At 48.0% G+C, this 6,000-nt stretch overlaps 1 protein-coding gene across 2 annotated transcripts in view; it reads left to right on the top strand.

The window, feature by feature from the left end:
* The first annotated feature begins 532 nt into the window (after positions 1 to 532).
* The window catches only part of LOC140391693 (protocadherin Fat 3-like), a 1,133,162-nt gene continuing 1,127,694 nt past the window's right edge, over positions 533 to 6,000 (top strand). Inside the window, exon 1 of one of the 2 annotated variants that reach the window (XM_072476450.1) lies at positions 533 to 620. The gene's annotated coding sequence lies outside the window, so the exon portion shown is untranslated. Of the gene's footprint in view, positions 621 to 2,856; positions 2,976 to 6,000 lie in introns of those variants that run through there. The other variant, XM_072476451.1, reaches the window with a different exon arrangement.

Here is a 6,000-nt window from a genome sequence, read left to right as displayed (position 1 = left end):
ATCTAATGCCCTCTTGAATGCCTCGGCTGAACCTGGCTCCAGCACACTTCCAGGCAGTGCATTCCAGACCCGTAGCACTTGTGCAAAAATGTTTTCTCTCACATTGCATTTGCTTCTTTTGCAAATCACTTGGTCTGTGCCCTTTCGTTCTTGATTTTTCTATTTACTCTGTCCCTCACCCCCTTCCCCCACAGATATTGAACATCTCTATCCAATCTTCTCTCCAAGAGGAACATTCCCAAACTCTGCAATCTATCCTCATAACTGAGGTGGTTCCTCATGGCCATTGCATTTTCAACATCATACTTTTCTTTGTGTGTTCGCTATATTAGTTTTGCTTCATCTATTTCGATGTACTGAAGCCAGTTCCCAAATACCTCACCCTTGCTGATCAAGAGCTTCACCTTTACTGAGCCAATGCACCTGTGCACCTCGAGCTGCGCTTCCGCCTGCACTGATGAGCGACAGCTGCGGGAGCCAATGTGGGCCCGGAGCCCGCCCCGTAGCCGCTCCTCACCAATCACTCCCTCTTCCCCAGTCCAGCCGAACCTCACTCAACAACTCCCGAGGGCAGACAACTATGTTCTGGATCCCGTTTTCCGGTCAAATTCGTGAATAAGGTTTGTTTCCCTTCGAGTCTTTTCACTATTTTAGAACAAAATGACCCCGAAGCAGTGACCCGCGGAAAGATTTATGGAGCCGCCTTTTGGACAATGATTTTAAAGGCTCCTCGTGAGCTGCTTTGAGCAGCTGAAATGGTGCGACATGCGAGTGAAAGAGTTCAGAGCAAGAGGCGACTCAATGCTCATGTTATAAACTTCGGGCTATGTATTGTTATCAAGAACAACGATTAGAATGTGTAAAAATATGTCTAATTAAACAGTTTGTTTTCACTTCCTGGCTTCACTGCTGATGGACTGCTTTATCTGTGATGCTGAGACATTGGAGAGAGAGTGGATTGGCACCAGGCTGCCGAACGTGGCGGGAACTAGGATTAGCACTAGCCTGGCAGAGAGTGGCAAGACCATGATTGGTGCTGGCCTGGCAGAATGGCACGAGCAGTTGTTTGCACTAGATTGGCAGAGAATGGCAAGGGTCATGGTTAGCATCAGCCTGGCAGAGAATGGCAGGAGCCATAGTTGGTACTAACCTGGCAGAGAATGGCAGGAGCCATAGTTGGTACTATCCTGGCAGAGAATGGCAGGGGCCAGGGTTGGTATTAGCCTGCCAGAGAATGGCAGGAGCAGATGTTTGCACTAGCCTGGCAGAGAATGGCAGGAGTCATAGTTGGTACTATCCTGGCAGAAAATGGCAGGAGCCAGGGATAGTATTAGCCTGGCAGAGAATGGCAGGAGCCATGGTTGGTACTGGCCTGGCAGAATGGAACATGCAGATGTTAGCATCAGTCTGGCAGAGTGCCAGGATTGGCAGTGAGGCAAAATCCAGAAACAGGCTGGCTGTGGTTGGCACTGACCTGGCAGAGAATAGCAGGGGCTTGGATTGACACTAACCTGGCAGTGAATGGTACCAATGTGGGGCTCCAGACCCACATTGGGAATGGTTGGCACTAACTTGGCAGAGAATGACAGGGGTCTTGGTTGGCACTAGTCTAGCAGAGAATGGCAGGGGCCAGGATTGGTACTAGTCTGGCAGAGAATGGAAGGGGCTAGAGTTGGTAGTGAGGCAAAATCAGAGACAGGCTGCCTTGGTTGTCACTAACCTGGCAGAGAATAGCAGGGGCTGGAATTGACAGCATGACAGAGAATGGCAGGAGCAGGTGTTTATGCTAGGCTGGCAGAGAATGGCAGGAGCTGTGGTTGGTACTAACCTGGCAGAGAATGGCAGCAGCTGGGGTGGCATTAGCCTGCCCGAGAATAGCAGGAGCCGGTGTTTATGCTAGGCTGGCAGAGAATGGCAGGAGCTGTGGTTGGTACTAACCTGGCAGAGAATGGCAGCAGCTGGGGGTGGCATTAGCCTGCCAGAGAATGGCAGGAGCCGGTGTTGGCACGAGGCCAGCAGAGAGTGGCAGGGACCGAGAGTGGCCAGAGCCAAGAGCCACCGAGTAAAACTCGCTCCGTATTGACTAATTCCATGGTCTGAAATGGGCAGCGAAGAACTGAATGAGGATTACGTCTCCTCTCTGCCCTGTTACAATATGAGATGCATCAAAAGATATTTGGGTACAGCAGATATTCGAATTGAGGTCAGGCAGACGCGAAACTACCGCGTTCTTCAATGACCGTTAACTCTGCTCATTACTGCCAAGTGCAGTGAACTCTCTTCCAATCCTGGCTGAGTCGGAATGCACAGGCAGGCTGCGAGGACAGTCAGCTTTGAAGTGATTTGTGGGGAAGACATTGTTGTGGAAGCACACAGGCTGCTTTCTTTTAAATTGATGTTCTTGGAAATATGGTAAGGGGCCAATCTCAATGCTTCTGACATATGTAACTGTGGATGTTTTGTACGTAGTATGCAAAGTGCAGTAGGAAATCTGACTAAAGTTAAGCTAAGTTGTGAAGCATACCGAGTGCCGCGCTGTGACAGTTCACCAGGCCGGTTTAAAACCTGCTTGGCGGTTGGCATTCTTACACCATGATCAGATCCTGCAGAATGCATGGACCCTCCTTCCTACTGATCAAACGTGACTCGTAATGACCTTCATAAGCGCATAGCAACCGTTAGATCCTCATTAAACGGCAAAGTTTGCGCTACATCGGTTGTTTCTGATTTGCTGCTACTTTCTGTCGGGAGGCCAGGCTTTTTCAAAGTGTGTTTCATTCAAACCTGTATTTCTCGGTCAGGACAATTTCTGAGCGTAGCCAATTGGCATAAAGGAGTAATAGTGCCCTCGGTCTAAATGTGTCAGATGATCTGTGGAAGGTTTGGGTCGCACACCTGATGTTTGTTTCGTGCAGTTTAATGAATTATATGTTCCTTTCGCTTTGATGTACAGCCAGAAACATTTTCATTGGCGCGTAAGTAGTTGAAGAAAAGGCAGTTGTTCTTGCAACAACCTTGCTTTAATAGACCGTTTTGTTTTTGAATGTGTGCTTTTGATGTCAACGCGGTTCATGTCATGCGTTAGAAACTGTGCGGCAGGGTTGATGCTGTAGATGAAGTAAGATGGCTCGTGTGGAACATGCAACACCGATATCGCCCTATTCGCCTGAATAACCTGCTGCTGCTCATAAATATTATGTAAACCCCTGTTATGCACTGTATTCTGCTACTTACATTAAATAAAAGTTCCCATTCGCAGCTAATTCTGTTAATATTTGTAGTTTAAGTAAAGAGGAGCTAACTAGCTTGGACTTGTGAAAAGAACCTAACTTAATCGCACCGTGCACTACCTGGCAGCCTGCTTTCAAGTTTTGTCATTGTTGTAGTGCAGGGGAACATGACAGCCTCGTTGTGCATAGCAGGATCCCACAATTTGCGATTAAATATTTGATCGCTTTATAATTTATTTTAGTGGTGTGGGGTCGATGGATAAATGTTGACTAGAAATAGCAAATGTCAGAAAGTGCTGATTGGGTAGTTTGTGCACCCCTCTCAGATAATAGTTATGCCATTGGACAGAACATTAAATAATACATTATTGGAGCTTGCAACACCGACAATGCAGTCATTGTGCAAAACCTTAATCTTCACATAGACTGGATGAGGCAAATTGGCAGAAGCGACCTTGAAGATAAGTTTGTAAAATGCATTCGTGGCAGTTTCTGCATTGTTGAACCAACTCTCAAGCTGTTCTAGGTCTAGCGGTGAGCAATGCGGCAGGGTTAATTTGTGATCTCAGAGTGAAAGATCTGCTGGGAACTAGTGATCATAATACAATTGAATTCCACATTTAAATTTGAAAGCAACGGCCTCTAATCGAAACTGTGCGTGGGTACAGAGAGGCTGTGACGAGATAGACCCGTTCAGTGAATGGGCAGCACAATAGCAGCTAGCAATAATGTAGTGAAGTATGAGGCTATTCAATTGGTCATCAGAATAGAAAAGCAGATTTAAAAAAAATATATATATATTTTATTAAAGTTTTTCGATCAAACAAAAATTTCCCATTTTACAACTTTGTAATAATATATACATTGATCGTTTTTAAAAATAAATAATATGCTAACTAACGGCAACTGCCAACAACAAAATAAGAAACAACAGAAATAGTAACTAAAATAGTAACTTCGTAACATCTCCTCATATAAATAACTAATATATAAACACACACATAAAACCCCTGAGGACCCAAATGAGCCCCCCCCCCCCCCCCCCCCCCCCCCGGTTGCTGCTGCTACCTTTTCCTATTTTCCCTTATCGCTCTGCGAGGTAGTCGAGGAACGGTTGCCACCGCCTGGTGAACCCTTGAGCTGAACCTCTTAGTGCGTACTTTATCCGCTCCAATTTTATGAACCCTGCCATGTCATTGATCCAGGCCTCCACACCCGGGGAGCTTAGCTTCTTTCCACATAAGTAGAATCCTTCGCTGGGCTACTAGGGACGCAAAGGCCAAAACATCGGCCTCTCTCGCCTCCTGCACTCCCGGCTCATCTGCAACCCCAAATATCGCCAACCCCCAGCCTGGTTCGACCCGGGCCCCCACCACCTTTGAAATCACTTTTGCCACACCCACCCAGAACCCATGCAATACTGGACAGGACCAAAACATGTGGGTGTGGTTCGCCGGGCTTCCTGCGCATCTCCCACACCTATCCTCCACTCCAAAAAATCTACTCAGTCTTGCTCCAGTCATATGCACCCTGTGTAGAACCTTGAATTGTATCAGGCTGAGCCTGGCACACGAGGACGAAGAGTTTACCCTACTTAGGGCATCTGCCCACAGCCCCTCCTCAATCTCTTCCCCCAGCTCCTCCTCCCATTTTCCCTTCAGCTCCGCTACCATCGTTCCCCCCCCTCGTCTCTCATTTCCCTATATATATCTGACACCCTACCATCACCCACCCATGCCCCCAAAATCACTGTCCTGGATCTCTTGCGCCGGGAGCTGCGGAAATTCCCTCACCTGTTGCCTCACAAATGCCCTCACTTGCATATAGCGAAATGCATTCCCAGATGGCAACCCATATTTTTCTGTCAGTGCTCCCAGACTCGCGAACGTCCCGTCTAAGACCAAGTCCTTCAATTTCGCAATTCCTGCTCGCTGCCAAGATTTAAATCCCCCATCTATCCTTCCCGGGATGAACCTATGGTTGTTCCTTATCGGGGACCACACTGAGGCACCCGTCACTCCCTTATGTCGTCTCCACTGCCCCCAAATTTTCAGAGTTGCCACCACCACTGGGTTTGTGGTGTATTTTTTGGGGGAGAACGGTAACGGCGCCGTCGCCAGTGCTTTTAGACTAGTTCCCCTACAGGACGCCATCTCCAGTCTTTTCCACGCCGCTCCTTCCCCTTCCCTCATCCACTTACATATCATTGACACGTTGGCGGCCCAATAATAATCACTTAGACTCGGCAGTGCCAGTCCCCCTCTGTCCCTACTGCGCTGCAGGAACCCCCTCTTTACTCTTGGGGTCTTTCCAGCCCACACAAAGCTCATAATACTCTTGTCCACCTTCTTAAAAAAGGCCTTTGTAATCAGTATAGGGAGGCACTGGAACACAAAAAGAAACCTCGGAAGGACCAGCATTTTAACCGCCTGCACCCTGCCCGCCAATGACAGGGGCGCCATGTCCCACCTCCTAAAGTCCTCTTCCATCTGCTCTACCAGTCGTGCCAAGTTAAGCTTATGCAAGGTTCCCCAGTTCCTGGCCACCTGGATCCCTAAATACCGGAACTCCCTTGTTACCCTCCTCAACGGTAAATCGTCTATTCCCCTGCCCTGTTCCCCGGGGTGCATCACAAACAGTTCACTCTTCCCCATATTCAATTTATATCCTGAAAATTCTCCAAACTCCCTGAGTGTCTGCATTATCTCAGGAATCCCCTCCACTGGGTCCGCGACATACAACAACAAATCATCCGCGTATAATGACACCC

The sequence above is a fragment of the Scyliorhinus torazame genome, chromosome 15 (assembly GCF_047496885.1).
Source record: "Scyliorhinus torazame isolate Kashiwa2021f chromosome 15, sScyTor2.1, whole genome shotgun sequence".
NCBI lineage: Eukaryota > Metazoa > Chordata > Chondrichthyes > Carcharhiniformes > Scyliorhinidae > Scyliorhinus > Scyliorhinus torazame.
This window is presented reverse-complemented; position numbering and strand designations above follow the sequence as displayed.